At 35.0% G+C, this 21,019-nt stretch overlaps 2 long non-coding RNA genes across 2 annotated transcripts; both read right to left on the minus strand.

Moving 5' to 3' along the window:
• Positions 1–6: 6 nt before the first annotated feature.
• Positions 7–4,623, minus strand: LOC110448817. The gene is made up of 3 exons (XR_002462780.1): positions 4,576–4,623; positions 1,917–2,039; positions 7–149 (listed from the first exon to the last, which is right to left on the minus strand). It is a non-coding gene; the product is annotated as an uncharacterized LOC110448817 (long non-coding RNA).
• Positions 4,624–4,965: 342 nt separating this feature from the next.
• LOC110448851 lies at positions 4,966–6,081 on the minus strand. Its single transcript, XR_002462788.1, has 2 exons — positions 5,802–6,081; positions 4,966–5,064 (listed from the first exon to the last, which is right to left on the minus strand). It is a non-coding gene; the product is annotated as an uncharacterized LOC110448851 (long non-coding RNA).
• Positions 6,082–21,019: the final 14,938 nt, after the last annotated feature.

Below are 21,019 nucleotides of genomic sequence, written 5' to 3' on the forward strand. Positions count from 1 at the left end.
CTACTTTCAGGCGTGTCCCCATGGCAACACTGAGCGACGACCTCGTTCCACTTATCCTTCACACGACGGCACAGGTTACCGATGTTAATGTTTTTACAGGCTGTTGAGTTTGTTTTCGTAAGTATCACTATGATATTTGGTTTATAAATCTGAAGATAGATAAATATATCATATTAAATATGATATTATCATATGCACAGACAATTGTTTTTAATGACCGAATGAAATCATCTCTTGTCTGATTTGGGGACACAGTACAGATGTAGGGTGTATTGGGAAGATTACAATAATATAAAATTTGATAAATTACAGTAATATGGAATTTAGCAGCAGATAGGAATATTTTTGTTGAAGAAGTTGCTTGAAGTAGCTGTTCATTTAAATAACTTTTTGAAACAACAAACAAAGGATTTCTTTAGGTAAAAGTACAATTTCGTATACCCAAAAGTACAATTTTGAAAACCCAAAAGTACAATTTCGAAACTAAGACTGTCTGCTGATTGGGAGTATTTATAAAATTTTGAAAACAAGTTGGTACACAAGGCTAATGAAACTGATGGCTTCATTAAAGGTCTTTTCTATATCTAGACGAAAATGTGTTCTCTCAGCTGTTTAAACCCTTACTTAGACTACTTTCTTGACACGCGGTGAGTGTCTTCGATCCACACAAAACGGGAAATTGAGCTTCTATAATCGGCACAGAGGAAAACCCTAAAAATACCGCACGGTTCAAAATATCTTAAGTAAATTGACGCCTGAGGAACTAAGGATACGTTGAGAAGGATTTAAAACAGTTTCCCCCGAGGATTTTTTTTATTAAATATTGCAATTTAGTAACACGAAAATTCAATATCAACTTCGGGACAGTTGGATTTTGGAACAGCATGCTATAATATGTGCTTGGTTATCTATCCAGAGTTAAAGAATTTTATATCAATTTAACTAATCACTATATATACATATGCGATATAGTAACTTGCCATATCGGATTTAATTTTGACTTAAACAAGTTTATTAAAGTGAATGACATTGCTAAATTTAAATGTGAATGTATAATAGTATATGTTATATATTTGTGTTCTATGAAGGTCGATGCGTTTTTTATTATACTCATTATTTTGTCTTGTGGTTTTGTCGTTATTCCAAGAGTTTTCGATATCAGGACGTGATATTACTTGCTTTGACCTTGATTAATATTGGGGATGTCGTCGATGAAGCAGAAGACGCTTACTAATTTGGAACACCTGGTCGTATTATCTTTGTACTTTTTCGAAGGTCTATGACACATTTTTTTTTATTCTTTGTTTGCCCTAGTTTTATCAATTTTGAGTTCAATTTATTATGTTGTTAACACGTTGGTATTGTATTACAGGTTTTCTATTTTATTGTTTGTTAGTTCGTTTGTTTTCGTGATATATCGAAATAAATATGTTTATAAACAGTAGTATAACCACACATTAGATAATGTCTTGTGTATGTCTTAACACAAAACCAAACAGATTAAGAAAATGCTGCACATAAAATCGAAAATGCTTACAGACAAAAACAATGTTTTATTCTTTTCTTCCAACAACGACCCATGTTCATTTCAATCTAAAACAGTCATGCTCATTTTAAATTACATGTCACTACCGATGTCTTTGACCTCTACCGTAGGTTGGAAGACTCATATTTGTTCAAGATTTTCCGATAGACATTTGTGAACGGCAACTTTGGCTTTGTTGTCGGTCTCATATATTTGTACAACATTTTGCTACAGATATATTTGACCTCCTCTTACTCCGGTTATTCGATTTATGACTAAACAACAACCTTCAACAGAAATCTAGGCCATTTACCTCGGGGTTTTCATACTCATATTTGAACAAGAGTTCCTATCGACATCTAAGATTTTCACCTGAGATAATCTGACTCACCTTATACAAAATGTTCCTACATATGTCTATGACCTCGACCTCTGGGTTGTGCGTGTCGGCCGCCACTAGGACAAGATAGATGGCGGGTTCTGTCAGCAAAATAGGGTACAGAGCCCGCAGTACCTAAACAAAATAGAGCGGTCCAGATGTATCTGTTGACTTAAAGAAAACATCAAAGCATGTGCAAACAAAAACTACAAAAGCAGAGTCGATTGAAATGAGAAACACCAGAAGACAAGTAATCAGTTATACTCGTGGTACAACTTTTGAATTAACTTTTTAACTTTAAAACATGAACACCCCACATGCATTATAATTTGGTTTCGTCTTGTCACTTTTCTTCATTTTTGTAATCCCTTAAACTCTTCTGAATTGAGACACGCGCAACCTTTTTGTCTATGAACGTTTTTCTTAGTTCATTTGGTATTTTAAACAAGGCCGGTAACCTAGTTTTATTGAGTAAAGGAAAAACTGAGATTCTATATTTAGCTCCTGTATGTCTTAACCTTGATACATGTATCCTTGTCAAACACACAAGGACAACGCGAAAGCAAAATACAAATGTAGTACTGTCGAAATTGAAAGGATCATTGGGGAGGCTATACATAAAACAGATCCTCAACAACAGCCCGGAACAGGTGCTGAGGAAAGATAAGAATTTCCTATATCAAACGAAGTATCGGTCCGATATTCCTGTTCAAACCAGGAAACGTTTTCTCTTCTGAATAACCTGGATGTCAGCTACCTGCCTGCCTCCTTGCCTTCTGTTTCCAATATCATCGTTGCCCATAGAAACAATTATGCAAGCTCATTTATGAATATCTTCAATGTCGGTAATTCTACTTATAACACACAACACAACATCAGCGGAAAATAGAGAGACAATTTATAAACCCAGAGCATGGGTTTTCTTTTGATTTATCAACTAAATAATACAGGTTTATTGCAAAATCTTCCACCTGCTACAAAATGTGAAATTGTTTTTTTCATGCATTAGTATCCCACTGAATGACCTAAAGAAGCTAATAATGTGGGCCCTTGGAAGACCCAGGAGGTTATTTCTCCTCTGTCTTCTATTACGTTGACAGTGTAGAAACCAAGAACAAATCTGTTGTATCCCATTGCGTTATCGTAAAATGCTAATAATGCAGAATCAGATTTCTTTCTTCCGTATCTTCTACCAAGAGGACATGAAAGTGAACTGAATTGATTTACTATCCCCATTGCAACACTTGGGATCTTTTCGAATCCTCTCTTACAGTCTTGCTTTTTTTCTTTCTATCTTGTTTTTCCTTCCGGGGATGTCTCTCCAAATACCCGTCCTCATGTGAACGTGGCCGTACGGAGGACGTTCAAACCAATATAAACAAACCAATGTATTCAAATGTGGGTGTGAAAAAAAGAAATATATTCATTAAACTTGTGGCTCGTTTTAAACCTGAACATAATCTACAATTAGGTTGGTTAAACGTGTATACCAGCGTTCTTAATGCAAAACTATAGTATAAACGAAAGGGGATGGGCACAAGTTCAAGATCAATTAAAAAATACGCTATAGGTATGTCAAATATAGGGACCAACAGAATAGTGAATGTGCATACCTATTACCCAAAGTGTAAGTATCGTCTGATGAAGGCAGTTTCATTGGGGCTAGTAAAATAATGGTAAGGTACTTATACCTATCAACTTCGGATTTCCATAGTGTAAATGGTGTGTTGACGTTTTTGATGTATGTTATTTATAGGCGCTGTGTTATTTCTGCCTTTTTGTGTCAACTCTATAATACATTTTGGCCTTATGTGCTGACATTGTGGTATATATTGCCCTTGTGTGCCGTCCATTTGTTTTGTGTTTGTCGGTTGACTAGTAGTCCTTCATCCGAAGATCATCGCTAGGTATATTTTAATCTGATATGTTGATATCCCTTTATCCTTTGCCCTTATGTATAAGGCCTTACGCTGTGGTATGCTTTTAGCCCGTTTGTGCTGACACTTTGGTATATCCGGTTTTTGGTTGCCGATGCTATGGTAAATAAATGTCACTTGCGTATTGACACTGTGGTATATTTGATCCTTTTATGCTGATGCTATGGCACATGTATGTATTGTCCTTATATAAAGACATTGTGGTATATTTTGTCATTGTGTGTTTACCTTATGGTATAATTGGTCGTTATTTTGTGTTGACACTTGGGTGAATTGTCCATGTATGAAAACGTTATGCTACATGTCATCCCTTTGTGTTGAGATTATGGGATCTTATGCCGTTATATATTGCTATTTCGGTACATTTTAACTCCGTGTTTCTATTGACTGATATATTCCACCATAACCTATTATTTTGCGCAGTCTGAATATTAATCCACTTCTCAAATTAGGATTTCCTGATAAATCAATATGCTTTCACAGATATTTCTTACATTGTTAATATAACAGGGGATTGTTTATTTCTGTTTAATTGTAATTACTTATGTGTATCCATCGTAACGAGTGTCGAGGCAGCGCACATGCCTTGTACCAGACACACACGGAATGCATTGATCGGTCCGACACGTTCGTTTTTAGACCGGGTTATCATTGACAGCTATTGACGAGGCCAGATTTAGTGAAACGTAATTGAGCTATAAAACAACATACTCGCCCAAATAGTCAATACATACTCTGCCCCCTGGAACTTCCCATATGTCCAACAGAAGATCTGCAACCAGTCTCTCCTCTGTAAACAGAACATGAAACGTTCAATATTACTGATGTTTGCTTCTCTGATCGTGGTGTGTTGGAAAATGCCATACTGAGGTTGAAATACGACGTTAAACGACGACCCCGAATCAACATACAATGTGCAAACCTGACTAGGAAGTATACAGTTCTTTCACCATACAACGTAAACGCATTGACGTTTTAATACTAGCAATTTCGCTTCTGTTTTATTAGTTTATGCAGCGCCCAGTCGTATCAGATTTTGACAGATTCTGACACATTCACGCATTAACGCGACGTCCGTCTCACCTTTGGAGATGTTCGTACTAAGCCGACCTGTGTACACAGAGATGTCTCCGCGGTCTGTCGGGGTGTTCATCTTGCCCAGGAGGAGGTTGATGACAGTAGTTTTACCGTACCCGCGACCTCCCAGCACGTACACCCGTGTCCTGATAAAGGAATAAAAGTAAAAATAAAACACAAGGACTGATCAAAGAAAAAAATATATACATCCGCATTCTCACACGGGGAAATTATACAAATATACTAGAACTCCGTAAAAGAGGGAAAACATGAAACTTGAACCATGAAAAAGAGGGGAAATATAACACATCCCACAAAATGAATCGGTGAAAGATCACACGTAGACCAGAACCCTGATAACGGGAAAGAATTCATTAGAGGAAATAGTTAAATATACGTAAAATATGCACCCTCATCCTGGTAACTGGCAAATAATACACAGCCATTTATACTTGGAAAGACGGGAAAACAAACTTATCTGCATTCTCATAATTAAAAGGATTACACAAACATTCGCACCATGATTAATTTATAATAATAAATGCATGTGTGTCTTAATATACCTAGCGGATAGTCTCACACACCCATTCTAAACTGAAAGAAAATGATCAGCAAAGCATGAACCTTTCTCCAACTATCTTGTCATTGCCATTCAATTGTATTACAACTGGCTCGTGCAAGACAAAGACGATGCTTTAATCCATATGCAAATATTAAAATATAGCATAAAAGTGTACACCTAGTGGGAATTAGGTTCTTATGTGCATTTTTATTTGGATCTGTAAGTTTTCACGCTCTCTTCTTGCTCTGGTGAGGGAACTGTTTCTATCACGTACATATATACATGTATAACATATACTGTTAGCCGTTGTAAAGTACACACCTTTTAAACTCCTCTGCTTCCATTGTTAAGTGTCGAGATAATAATAAGCTGAATTATGTGGTGGTTCCCTCGGAAATTACGTGACATCATAACACTGATTGTTTAGGAAACACATACCCATACATCCATTGAAACTTTGAGAAAACGGGCATCGTGACGACACGGATAATTGGTCAAAGTATTTACATACTTCTGAACATTTTAATAGCAGTGAATGTGCATAGATATACAAAAAAATAGTAGCGGTTGTCATATGGTCCAGACGTCAACGTGCATATGAAATTATGGCAACACCACGTAAGAAAGTGTAGAAGAGCTCTCCTCAGGTCCAGAAGATCATATACACTTGTTATAGTAAAACTCTCCCCTGGTCCAGAAGGTCATATACACTGGTTATAGTAACACTGATCCTTGGACACTGGTTATAGTAACACTGTTCCTTGGTCCAGACGATTATAATATAGGTTATAGTAGCACTGTTCCCTAGCTCAGACGATCATACATATAGGTAATAGTAACACTGTTCCTTGGTCCAGACGATCATATACACTGGGTATAGTAACACTGTTCCTTGGTCCAGAAGATGATATACACTGGTTATAGTAGCACTGTTCCTTGGTCCAGACGATCATATACACTGGGTATAGTAGCACTGTTCCTTGGTCCAGAAGATCAGATACACTGGGTATAGTAACACTGTTCCTTGGTCCAGAAGATCAGATACACTGGTTATAGTAGCAATGTTCCTTGGTCCAGAAGATCATATACACTGGATAAAGTAGCGTTGTTCCTTGGTCCAGACGATCATATATACAGGTTATAGAAACACTGTTCCCTAGCTGAGATGATCATGACTATTCCTTGTAGTTACACTGTTTCTAACCCCAGACGATCATACATATTCTTTCTATTACCACTGTTCCCTGGTCCAGACGACTATGTACATTGATAGTAACACTTAACACTGAATATTGGGTTATAGTAACACCACTCGTGATCGAGGACAATCACACATTTTATCGTAACGTAATTCTCCTCTCCAGACAGTCCCGTACACAATTTGAGATCATGGTTACACAGTTTTCCGGTCGATATAGTCAAACACTGGTTATTTCTGTACATCTACCACATGAACTGAAGACCATACACGTGTGTCTTACCCTCCAGTTGAAACCAATTTGTGTCTACGAGTGATTTCTTAACATATTAATATATCCTTAAAACTTGATCATGAAAACAATGATATTACTCCTACCGTGATTTGCAACCAATGTTCAACATTATTTAATATCCAGCAGCTATATAATGCAGATCGTTGTGTGACGAGCCCAGGACTGGACAGGGCCAGTATCATAGCATCGCTTTTTGATGTGAATGCACCGGATTACACAACCCCACTGTCCGGTTCTAAGTGGCACGACATCCCATCGTGAGACAGCACTATCTCCTTATTGTTTGTTGAATGATTACGCACCTGTCCCTTCACATCGACCGACACAATCGATACACGGATCGCCCGCTCGGACAGGCAGTGTCTTTGACCGCGTCACGCAATGGATAATTAAATCCGCATGCAGCTGCTCCATCTGGGTTGATTGGTGATGCTCCATACATTCCCATACAACTGCATGTAAACTTTATCAGTGATGCATTGCTGATATTTTATACATTCGTAAGCAACTTCTGTATATGTAGAATCCATTAGTGATTAATTTGTGAAATTTCATGTATGTATTAATATGTAAACTTTATCAGTGTTAATTGATGTTATTTCATAATTTCATGCAAATGTATGTTAACTTAACTAGTGATTACTTGATGATATTTCATACGTTTGCATGCAAATGTATGTAAACCTCATCAGTGATTAATTGATGACTGTATGTAAATTTCATCAATGCTTAATTGATGATATTTCATACATTCGGATATAGCTTTATGTAAACTCTATCGGTGCTTTTGATACGTTAACATTTAACTGTATGAAAACTCTGACAATAATTAATAGATCATATTTGATTTATTTTTATGTAAAAAAACATCAAATGTGAGTGGTGACAATCCAAGCACCTGTGCCATTATTATTGATACGGAGTCAGTGTTTCCATCACGGAACCCATATATACAATTATATATAATCCGGTATTCAGTTGGCTTTATCTTTCATAGCTATAACTATAAATACATGATGTACACTGAAAGTTAATTAATTATATATATTCTATATGAGTCTAATTAATCAAATCAACATGTATACGGTATGCCTGATTAAATTTTTCTATATGCCTTGATTAGTGCCGTTCATACTACGATGATGGTCCATAACAGGCTCATTCATTACGTTAAATCGTCACAAAATCTAAACTTGATACAATAATGCCAACATTCCAATGCTATTATCGTCAAGTTTATTACTCTACGTATTATGACTAACAATAATATATTGAAGTGTTTCTGACGCCACAAGCAGTTGATTTGTTGCAAAATGACGAAGTTGTATAACGACAACTGGTCTAATGGCCGATGTCAAAATTAATGTTTTAATATAATAATGTTGGCAAATGTCAAATGTTTTACTTTTGTAAAGTAGATCACGATCTTGCAACCATCAGATTTATATCACTGTTAGCGTTTTTTTTAAAGAAACTATTAGCTCTCATACTTAGAAATGAAAACATCCTTCAGTTTGTTATGTTAAATGGTAGTGCAAAAGATAGAAAATTGCAACGTTTTATAGAAGAAATATTTATTTTGTTGATAGAAGAGAAGGCTCAATATTGATTTGAGGATAATTTGAATTCTTCAAAAACACATTAATAATATTCGACTTCTCTGTAGTACAAAGTGCTGCAATACGACAGTCATCCTGAGTATAAACATTATATCCAGAAAAAGGATTCAGAGAACAAAATGCTGGATGTTGAAGCCACTAGTTATGTATATCATTCATCTGGCTACATATCAATACTTATTTAATGACTAACGATGTATTATGTCATGACAACTCTCCTGATTTTAACGGTAAATCAATTCAATCAGAATGTATGATTGTTTTTCCTTTTGAACTAGTTCTCTGCTTTTGAGAACAGAGGTCACTGTAAAATGTATTAACACGATTACTACACGAAAGATGTAGTGTAATAAACATTCCTTGTACATGTGATATGTTTTCAAAAATTATAAGAAGAATTTCAGACTGAACAAATGTTGCAATAATTCCGATTATCCAACTGAAGCCCATAATTGACGAACTTTTGATTAACACAAATATTGTTGATTTGTTGGAGTGATTGTTGTTGGGCATAGACGTTGCTTTTACATAGTAAATAATCAAAATAAACAATATGATATTTCCGCACAGAAACAAAGATATAGGGAGGACAAAAGCTATTAATAAAACATAAACATGTGAAATCATTTCCGCCATACCATGTTTGAGAAGGAGCTAATACCGAGTTCAATATTTTTGTAGATAAAACAGAAACATTCCATACGAAACCGACCAAACCATACGTAACTGTTCTGGAACACCATTCCGACTTGCTTATAGTAGTTACATTTCTTATTTCGGAGTTTCAGCGGAAAGAGCAAAGAAACATGAAAGAAAAGGTGCTAATCCAAACAAAATGATGTATCATACCAAGCCATTCACCCCAATCGTGTTTAACGTTGATATAAGATATCAACAAGAAACTGGTTTGGGCAAACAGTAAATATAACATCAACACAAACAGAAGTTCTGACTTTCCCTCCCGCATAATTGGGATAACACAATACTGTGCCAGATCATAAACCAGTGATATGATTGATATACACGTACAGTTCGTACTGATAACATATCTGTAATAGTTTATGCTAACATCATTTTCATTTACAACTTGATACTTTGATAAATAAGTGTCTAAGCAAAGACAATAATTTCCTTGTTTGTATAGAACAACTTCCGATTCAATAATTGTGCAATTTAGGTAGAATACTTTTTTATGTAATTTCCCGTTTGATAAGCTACTGTTTGAACACTTGCTGTCGCAATAATTCCCATAGGGGCATACTTTCACTGCTGGACATGGTGCAATAACACCATGTGACAAACAATTTGCCACATACAATGGATTCCTGAGTGAAATGTTGCACTCACACAAAGATTCCTCGACGTCATTTAAATGATTAACGTGAACTCCATTTGAGATATTTTGATGATAACGTGCAAATAAATTGGTCACCAAAAACATTATGTATTCAGACGATACGTTATTGATGGGAAATCCCATAAGCAGTTCTTGGAAATGAATCAGAGAACAAGGCTTCATCGATGTCACGTGATATCCTGGTATAATCTTGGTCGCAGTTATCAGGAACCAGATCATTTCGCCCGAGGATGAAATAAGTTTACTGATTAATTCGTTTATCAATTTATCTAGTAGTCTTTTAAAGATTTCAAAATATGTGTCACCAAATGATACAGGCATGTAAATTTCAAATAAAAGATCCAAGATGATATTTATCGATTTGTATTTAAGAGCAGCACATCTACCCCTGCTGGTTCCATGTGTGGTGGGCAGTACAGCGCCTGACAGCTAATCTGATATAAAAATTAAAACAAAGAATTTTACTGAAGTGACAATACAGTTTTTGTATTTCGTCAATTCTATAATTGAACCTAGATCGCTGACACGATCTTGAAGCATTGAACTGTCATGACAATCTTACTTACGTGCCACAAAGATGAAAGATTAACGTTTGTGATCGATACAATAGCTGACACGCTCCTCTCGATTATCACAAATATTGTCAAAGTATGGACATCGCCTGATTAACGTGCAACCCTGAACAAAGATAAGGGTTCAAACGCGCGTTAGTGAATTAAGAATTGGAATGTGTTTTCAATTATGACTGGATCATTCTTTCCTTATCAAAGAGGTGAATTTCTGTTTCACTACAATATCATGTACTACCTATGTGTGTCCAACAAGGCGGAAATGTCTATCAGACTGCTGATTGTTGTATCTCTAAGGGTCTGATATCCATTTTCTTGTATATAGCACACCACATCTCCAGATGTAAAATCCGGTATGCCATAACCAGACACTGGAAGTTCCTGAACATTTCCCGTTGAAGCTGATTATTACTTTTTATCCAGAAAGGTTTTACAATACGGTTGTCACAAGATGAGCTGTTCACCTCTTTCAGGACGTTCCACAATATGTACTCGATTACATGATAACAATAGCGTGCTTTAATATCTCAAAAAAGTCTCAAAATCCTTGCATCTTTCAATGAAAGTGGTATAAATTGAATGTCAAATTTATTAAAATCCCTCAAACATCTGAGTTTTAATAACCACGGAATCCAGTAATGTACGTTGTGACACAATGCACATTGTCGATTCTTGAACGTTACGACGGTAGCAATGTCAAACACAGGTAGAAGGTCCAGGATGTCTCTGTCGATATCATGTTCACACTTACATTTTTACATCCAGATCACCTTTCCATGAAGTGGGACACGCTGACACCATGAACGCTCCTTGTAACCTGGGCGTTGTTTCCTTAAATGACGTAAATTCACAAGTAGTCTCCCTAAGAAACGGAATTCCGTCTTTGCGTATTGCAGAGTTATCTTCTCTTGGGAGCAGGTATTGATTGTTACGTCACTTGTTTGTGAGAGTAACTTCATCGATTATTGAGAAAACGACGTAATTTTCTCACACAAACCAATGACGTAACAATCAATACCTACTCCCAAGAGAAGATAACTCTGCAATACGCAAAGACGGAATAGACTACTGATCCACTTCTGTTCTTACTTTGGATATCTCGTGTGCATCAAAGCAACAGTCGTCGTAGTATAAACATAAAAGATCACAGTTGCAGTCAGTATTTTTATTCTGACTATTACATGACTGTCGAAACGTATGTCAGTAGTGCAAATAAGAGGAAGTCATTTCTTTGTCTGATGCTACAAACGATACTGATATTAAGTGGTAAATGATGAAACAAATTATAGACATTTTGTAATATATATATATACTCTACATGTACCTATAACTTATATTGTTCAATTAGATACACTCCAATTCAGGTGGTGGGTTTTTTTTCAGTAAAATTTAATTCAATATTTCATCTAAACTAATATTGATGTAATAACCATGCTCTATAATAGCTTTCTTCACAATGTGCCCGAGAAAGAATTTGTCAACTTATATATTGACAAAAACTGAACATATTTTCTAACTCGCATTATGAATGCTATTTATGAGATTGCAAACATATGTACTGTCTTTCACACACATTACTTATCAATATTGGCACATTGGTTATTGTTTGTATATTTTTGTCACATAACCATGTACATTATTAATGTTTTGATATAGCATAACACAACCATTAACCTAAATAACAACACACACAATCATCGTTAAAGCAGCTACTAATCGTTATTTACGAACAATAAAAAACGATCATGAATATTCCTTATAGAAACACTGTTCCTTTGTCCAGACGATTATATACACTAATTATAGTAACACTGTTCCTTTGTCCAGAAGATCATATACACTGGTTATAGTAACACTGTTCCTTCCCTAGAGGATCATGAAATTCTTTCTAGTAACAGTGTTCCCTAGTCCAGACGATCTTGTACAGTACATTGATGATAATAGCACTTAACGCTGTATATTGGGTTATAGTAACACCACTCGTGATTTTCTTTTGGCTCTCGTGATATCTAGTGACTTCGCTTATGCACAATACTAACGTAAACGCGGCCTAAACCCTGCGATTAGTGACATAATAGCAGTCTGAAAAAGGCTTCTATAAGTCATTTATTGAATTTTAAATCTTTCAATACCAATATACAAATAACATAAATTAATTATCTTTTTAGGAATTCACTTTTATACATTTTTCCGACAGATTTCGTTACGGTTACCTTAAAAACGTATCAGTAGTTTCGGTCGCAAAAACTACATGGCATTAAAAATAATGAAAGACAATATTTCCCTGATGATGATAAAAATATTTCCCTACGTAAATGAGATGATATTTCCAGATGATTTTACTGCTGGTTAATGACAGAAATTCTTTTATATTGTTCGTAAATAACGATTAGTAGCTGCTTTAACGATGATTATGTGTGTTGTTATTTAGGTTAATGGTTGTGTTATGCTATATCAAAACATTAATAATGTACATGGTTATGTGACAAAATATACAAACAATAACCAATGTGCCAATATTGATAAGTAATGTGTGTGAAAGACAGTACATATGTTTGCAATCTCATAAATAGCAGTCATAATGCGAGTTAGAAAATATGTTCAGTTTTTGTCAATATATAAGTTGACAAATTCTTTCTCGGGTACGTTGTGAAAAAAGCTAACATAGAGCATGGTCATTATATCAATATTGGTTTCGATGAAATATTGAATTAAATTTTACTGAAAAAAACCCACCACCTAAATTGGAGTGTATCTAATTGAACAATATGAGTTATAGGTACATGTAGAGTATATATATATATTACAAAATGTCTATAATTTGTTTCATCATTTACCACTTAATATCAGTATCGTTTGTAGCATCAGACAAAGAAATGACTTCCTCTTATTCGCACTCCTGCCATGCGATTCGACAGTCATGTAGTAGCCAGGAGAAAAATATTGACTGCAACGGTGATCGTTTATGTTTATACTACGACGACTGTTGCTTTGATGCACAAGAGATATCCAAAGTAGGAATAGAAGTGGATCAGTCGTGGAAAATTACGTCGTTTTCTCAAAAAAATGATGACGTTACTCTCACAAACAAGTGACGTAACAATCAATATCTTCTCCCAGGAGAAGATAACTCTGAAAAACGCAAAGACGGAATTCCGTTTCTTAGGGAGACTTCTTGTGAATTTACGTCATTTAAGGAAACAACGCCCAGGTAACAAGGAGCGTTTATGGTGTCAGCTTGTCCCACTTCATGGTAAGGTGATCTGGATGTAAAGTCTAAGTGTGAACATGATATCGACAGAGACCTCCTGGACCTTCTACCTGTGTTTGACATTGCTACCTGCGTAACGTTTAAGAATCGACAATGTGCATTGGGTCATAATGTACATAACTTGATTCCGTGGTTGTTAAAACTTAGATGTTCCAGGGAGTTCTATAAATTTGACATTCAATCTACACCACTTTCGTTGAAAGATGCAATGATTTTGAGACTTAAGAGTTTGTATTGTGAGTACCGATTTGAGCCATCAAAGGATATTAAAGCACGCTATTGTTATCATGGAATCGAGTACATATTGTGGAACGTCCTGAAAGAGGTGAACAGCACATCTTGTAACAACCGTATTGTAAAACCTTTTATGGATAAAACGTAATCATCAGCCTCAACGGAAAATGTTCAAGAACTTCCAGTGTCTCATTGATGGTTATGGTATACCGGATGTTGCATCTGGAGATGTAGCGGTGTGCTATATGCAAGAAACAGGATATCAGACCATTAGAGATACAACAATCAGCAGTCTGATAGACATTTCCGCCTTGTTTGACACCGGTGGAAGTACAAGACATTGTAGTGAAACAGAAATTCGCCTCTCTGATAAGGTAAGAATGATCCAGTCATAATTGAAAACATATTCCAATTCTTAATTCACTAACGCGCGTTTGAACCCTTATCTTTGTTCAGGGTTGCTCGTTAATTAGGCGATGACCCTACTTTGACAATATTTGTGATAATCGAGTTGAGCGTGTCAACTAATGTATCGATCACAAACGTTAATCTTTCATCTTTATGGCACGTTATTAAGATTGTCATGACAATTCAGTGCTTCAAGATCGTGTCAGCGATCTATGTTTAATTATAGAATTGACGAAATACAAAAACTGTATTGTCACTTCAGTAAAATTCTTTGTTTTGATTTTTGTTTCAGATTTGCTGTCAGGTCCCGTACTGCCCTACAAACATGGAACCAGCAGGGGGAAGATGTGCTGCTCTTAAATGCAAATCGATTAATATTATCTTGGATCTTTTATTTGAAACTAACATGCCTGTAACACTTGGCGACACATATTTTGAAATCTTTAAAAGCCTACTAGATGAATTGATAAACGAATTAATCAGTAAACTTATTTCATCCTCGGGCGAAATTATCTGGTTCCTGACAACTGCGACCCAGATTATACCAGGATATCACGCGACATCGATGAAGCCTTGTTCTCTGATTCATTTCCAAGAACTGCTTATGGGATTTCCCATCAATAACGTATCGTCTGAATACATAATGTTTTGGTGACCAATTTATTTGCACGTTATCATCAAAATATCTCAAATGGAGTTTATGTTAATCATTTAAATGACGTCGAGGAATCTTTGTGTGAGTGCAACATTTCACTCAGGAATCCATTGTATGTGGCAAATTGTTTGTCACAAGGTTGGTTTTTTTTTGATGAATATTTTTTATTTTATTTTGGTTCACACAAAGCCAGTACAACATATTACATGATCATTTATATCATTTCAATAGTAATTGTTAAACAATACAGTTTCTTTCTACCATTACTTTTTTCTTTTTTCTTTTTCTTGTTTCAGGTAATTGTTAAGTAGTTAAATAACTGTTCCAATGGGCGCCATTTTTCAGTTATTTCGTGAACTTGTTCTGATCTGTATAATTTGTAAGCTAAATATTCAATTTTTCGATGGTGTTTTAAAAATATTAAGACACCTTCTATTGACGGTATACTAGACTTATATTTACAGATGTATATGTAACGTCTTACTATCAAAAAGCAGAAATTTAGCAATGCGTTATTGTTTTCGCCGGAGTAACCTAAGATGGCGTCCTTTGTACTTATTTTAATTTCTATATTACATTTTACATATAGTAAGTCTAAAAAAATTCTCCAAATAGTGCACACATGAATACATTGCCATAAAAGATGATACATATCTTCATTTTCATAATTACAGAAAGTACATTGTTTATCATCTTTTATACCAAATTTAAACAGAAGCGTATTTGTGCATAGTATTCTGTGATAGATTTTATACTGAAAATTTTGCAAAATGACATCATGAGTGCAACTCCTTGGTATCGAGTAAATAAATTTCCAGTTAATATCTAAATTTGTAATGTCTTGAGACCATTTTTTCCATTGCTTTTTGGTTTGTAGTTAAAATTGTAGAAACTAATTTTGAATAAAATGTATTGGTGGGTTTCGTCAACGTTCTTATAAGCGTTATATTTTCTTTATCTCTAGTATTATTACTGCCCCGATTACGAATTGACCTTTTCCACGACCCTGGGATGGCTGTAATAACACCATAAAAACGGATTCTGTTCATGTCCAGAAAATTAAAGTTTTCTTGAAAATTTCGAAAGGTCATAATGTTGCCATCGTTTTCAAATAAATCTGCTACTTTATTTATACCCCGTTCTGGCCATGTTTGGAGATATACTGTCTTATTATCTATTTTTATATTGTGATTAAACCAGATTGGCTGCGACAAGTAGTATTCTGCATTTTCATGTTCTAAATTTAACGTACTCAAAGCTAAAAACACATCTCTCCAGAAGCCGTTAAAGTTTTCAACAATTTTTGTCATATGTTTTTTAACATTTTTTAATCCTCTTTCAGCACATATTTTTTCGTGGCTACCCTTTTTCCTACCTAGCCATATTGCCTCCGTTTTATCGTAGTTTGCTCTAAGACCAGAACATTTTCCAAATGAATCTAAAATATCTAAAGTTGTTTTCAATGAAGTATCATCATCTTCAATTAATAGTAGAATCGTCGCATACTGACTCGCAAGAATTTCTGTTTCACCTATTTTAATGCCATTAATATCTGGAGAAAATTTTAATTTAGCACTTAGTATTTCGACTACCATGATAAACGAATATGGCGACAGAGGGTCACCCTGACGCACACCTCTTTTGATCGGGAAAAAAATTGAGCAAAATCCGTTATTTATTACGCAACTGGTGACGTCAATATAAAAAAGTTTTATCCATGTTTTAAAATTGCTACCAAAACCAAAGAAGTCTAAAGTTCTATCGAGAAAATCCCATTCCACCGTATCAAAGGCCTTTTCAAAATCGATTAAAAGTAATATTCCAGCTTTATCTTTCTGATCTGTTTTCTCGATTAAATCATAAATAATTCTTGTGCATTCGCCTATGTATCTTCCTTTAAGAAAACTCTTTTGTGTGTCGCTGATGATGTTATTTTAAATTGATTTTAATCTGTTTGCCAATACACTGGTAATACTTTTATAATCTACATTCAGTAGCGAAATTGGGCGCCAGTTCTTTAAAAATTCTTTTGCTTTGTTTGGTTTTGGTAAGCAGGTTATTACTCCCTGTTTTTGAGCAATTGATAATTGTTTTTTTTTGAAACTAAGTAATTGAATTAATATGAAAACGTTTTAAATTTTTCCTAAAAAACCTTTAAATTTCAACTGTAAAGCCATCCAGACCCGGAGATTTAGAATTCTTCATTTTAAAGAGAGCTTTTGCACATTCTGATTCAGTGACTTCACTTTCACAAAGACCTTTTTCTTTGTCTGAAAGTTTACTAATAAATGGATTTTCATTACAAAAAAAAGTATTCTTTTGATCATCAGTTATATTTGGATTAGTGGAGTTATAGAGGTTTTTGTAAAACAATCTCTGTGTTCTTCTAAGATGTTTTTAATATTAGTAATTTCGGAACCATCATTGCGAACTAATTTTGGAATCAGTTTTTCGGTATAATTTCTTTTTTCTAAATGACAAAAATATTTTGTGCACTTTTCCCCTTCCACATTCCACCTAGCCTTTGCTCTGACCGTTAGTCCCCGTATTCGTTCTTCCCTGAAATGATATAGTTCCAATTCTTTTGCTTCCAAAATATTTAAGGTTTCTTGATTTTCAAAATTCAACGGGTCGGTTTGTAATTTCAAAATTTCTGATTCCAATTTCAAAAGTGTTTCTTTCTTTGTCTTATTTTTCCAACTTGCATATGCTATAGTTTTTCCCCTTATAGTCGATTCGATAACTTCCCACAGGAGTTGATCATTTACTGAAAAACTTGCATTGTCAAAATTGTTATCTATTATTTCACCGATTGCATAATCATTAAGAACTTTATTACACTTTTAACATTTTCAATATAATTTCTATCATGCAGCAATGCATTGTTGATTTTCCACGTTCCTCGTCCCTTTTCATGCTTATATAGTTTTAACTTAACAATAATTGGTGCATGATCTGATTTATATTTAATACCTATATCTGAAAAAGTGACAAGAGGCTGAAGATCAGATGAGATAAGGAAGTAATCTAAACGGCTACATTTTCCACCTGGACCAAACCAACTATACCTCTTTACCTCTGGATGTTGATTTCTCCAAATATCAATTAAATCTAATTCTTCCATAATGTCAAGTATAGCTGCCCTTGCATTTTAATTTTTTTTCTAGAATATTTATGTGTATCTTTTTCAAAAGACAGAACCGCATTGAAGTCTCCAGTAATAATAACCGAGTCGTTATCAAAGAAGTCAATATTTCTTTTCAGACGGTGAAAAAATTCAGGAGAGTCAGTATTCGGACCATATATACATGCAAGTGTTAATTTTTTATTCTGAATTGTAATGTCAAGAATAATGAAATTGCCAAACTCATCCGTTAAGTCTCGATGAATAGTATATTCAAAACTGTTGTCAAATAATATAACAATACCACGACTATTTCCAGTATGGGAGCAAAAATGACAGTCTAAAGCCCATTCATGTTTCCATTGTCGTTCCATAGATGTTTTTGAATGAGTATCAATTAATATAGAAATATCATATTTTTTTTATTCATGCATAGGTCAAAAATATCTTTTCTCTTTATGCTGTCTGATAGACCTCTACAGTTCATACATGCTACATTTAATTCACCCATCTATATTTGTTACAAACATCCGAAGGTAGAAATTATGTTCTCCTAGATAAATCAATACAGTGTATTGCACTTACCAGTGACTCGAGTGTAATATTAAAAGTTTACTACATGTCTTGTGTGAATCAAACCGAAGGTAATTCCCATTTTTCCCCACCTGACCCTCCCCGTCCCTCCCTGACACCCCAACAATTCAAAGTATGTAAACTATATGAATAATCATTACATTGTACTTCTAGGTAGAGGTACCCCACTCGGACGACCTCAGTGTAATAATACATTTATCTTTTGTCTTGCCATTAATAAACTAAGGTGTACAAGACATATGAAACATCCTCATTTTTTTAAATATTTTTTTATGACATTTGGTATCTATTGAGTGCCCCTCGCTTGTGAGCTCGTGTCACATGGTGTTATTGCACCATGCCCAGAAGTGCAAGTGTACCCCTATGGGAATTATTCAGACAACAAGTGTTCAAACAATAGCTTATCAAACGGGAAATTACACACAAAAAAAGTATTCTACACCTAAATTGCACGATTATTGAATCGGAAGTTGTTTTATTCAAACAAGGAAATTATTTTCTTTGCGTAGACACTTATTTATCAAAGTATCAAGTTGTAAATGAAAATGATGTTAGCATAAACTATTACAGATATGTTATCAGTACGAACTGTACGTGTATATCAATCATATCACTGGTCTATGATCTGGCACAGTATTGTGTTATCCCAATTATGCGGGAGGGAAAGTCAGAACTTCTGTTTGTGTTGATGTTATATTTACTGTTTGTTCAAACCAGTTTCTTGTTGATATCTCATATCAACGTTAAACACGATTTTTGTGAATGACGTGGTATGATACATCATGTTGTATAGATTGGCACCTTTTCTTTCATATTTCTTTGCCCTTACTGCTGAAACTCATAAATAAGAAATTTAACTACTATAAGCTAGTCGGAATGGTGTTCCAGAACTGTTACGTATGGTTTGGTTAGTTTCGTATGGAATATTTCTTCTGTTTTATCTACAAAAGTATTGAACTCGGTATTAGCTCCTTCTCAAACACGGTATGGCGGAAATATTTGTTTCATTTCACATGTTTATGTTTTATTATTTGCTTTTGTCCTCCCTATATCGTTGTTTCTGTGCGGATTTGGTCATGTTTAAAAAACATCTATACTATGCATTTCACAATTAAACATGAGATGCTCTTAAAAATAAGATAAACTTGTTAATAGTGTAGCCGTTATCGACTGTTAGGACGCTGATGGCGGTGTCTTTGAACGATGGGGGAAATGCCAAACGGCTTGCAAAGCTATTCTTGTTTTTTCCACATCGAAAAACACCATTGCAAAGTGGAAGTTATGTTTCAAGTTACTTGTGACAACACGTTAATGTTGTTAACTTATTTATGTCATTCAGTACACCAGTATCTACACACTTGTATACTGGCGGGATACAGGATGGTAGCATTACCAAGAGCACTCCTTAGAGGCATACCGTTTCCTAGAGAGCATTTTCTTTAATAATGGAAAGAAGGAGAAGTCGCAGGGACTCAGATCTGGTGAAAAGGATGGGGGTCAATTTGTACCTACTTCTCTTGCTTCAAAAAACCTGTACAATATTGATTTTGAGCGATGCAGCGTTGCCATGAATTATATGTAGCTGAATGCCATTCAATACTTTAATATGGAAGCTTTTTCCTATTGAGTTTTTTTTATAGGCTACAGTACTTTGGTTTTGTAAAACTTGGCAGTGATAGTTTCCCTTCGTAGCTCGGTATCTGAACAATAAAACAATAACGAACTACAGTTGAATAAAATTGCACACAAAACGTATTTGATACTTTATATGTCCTGCAATCACCAGCCTTTCTTGAAAATGCACCTCTGTGGGTTTCAAAGTGTAACAGACATAGGTCTCATCCCCTGTCCCATCACCTGTAACTCAGATAGCTTTCTTACGTCGCAATTACCGTACTCTTGCAATACATTTCAGCATATATTTTCAGACGTTTGTAATTTTGTTCAGATGTCAGAAAATTAGGTATCCATCGGGCACGTCGCTCCTCTACATTCAAACACTTGGTTAGAATGTGATGTGTACTGCCTCCTGAAATGCCAACCATATGAGCTATAACAGAAACAATTAAACGACCATTATCCTTCATTATCGCTTGCACAGCAGCAATGCTTTTCTTTAATGCTGTATAAACTGGCCTTCCTGGTCGTATTTCCTCTTTGATGTCAACTTACCATTCTTGAATTTGTTCACCCACTTGAAAACAGTTCCAAATGT

Source organism: Mizuhopecten yessoensis, unplaced genomic scaffold, assembly GCF_002113885.1.
Source record: "Mizuhopecten yessoensis strain PY_sf001 unplaced genomic scaffold, ASM211388v2 scaffold4359, whole genome shotgun sequence".
In the NCBI taxonomy this organism is placed as follows: Eukaryota; Metazoa; Mollusca; class Bivalvia; order Pectinida; family Pectinidae; genus Mizuhopecten; species Mizuhopecten yessoensis.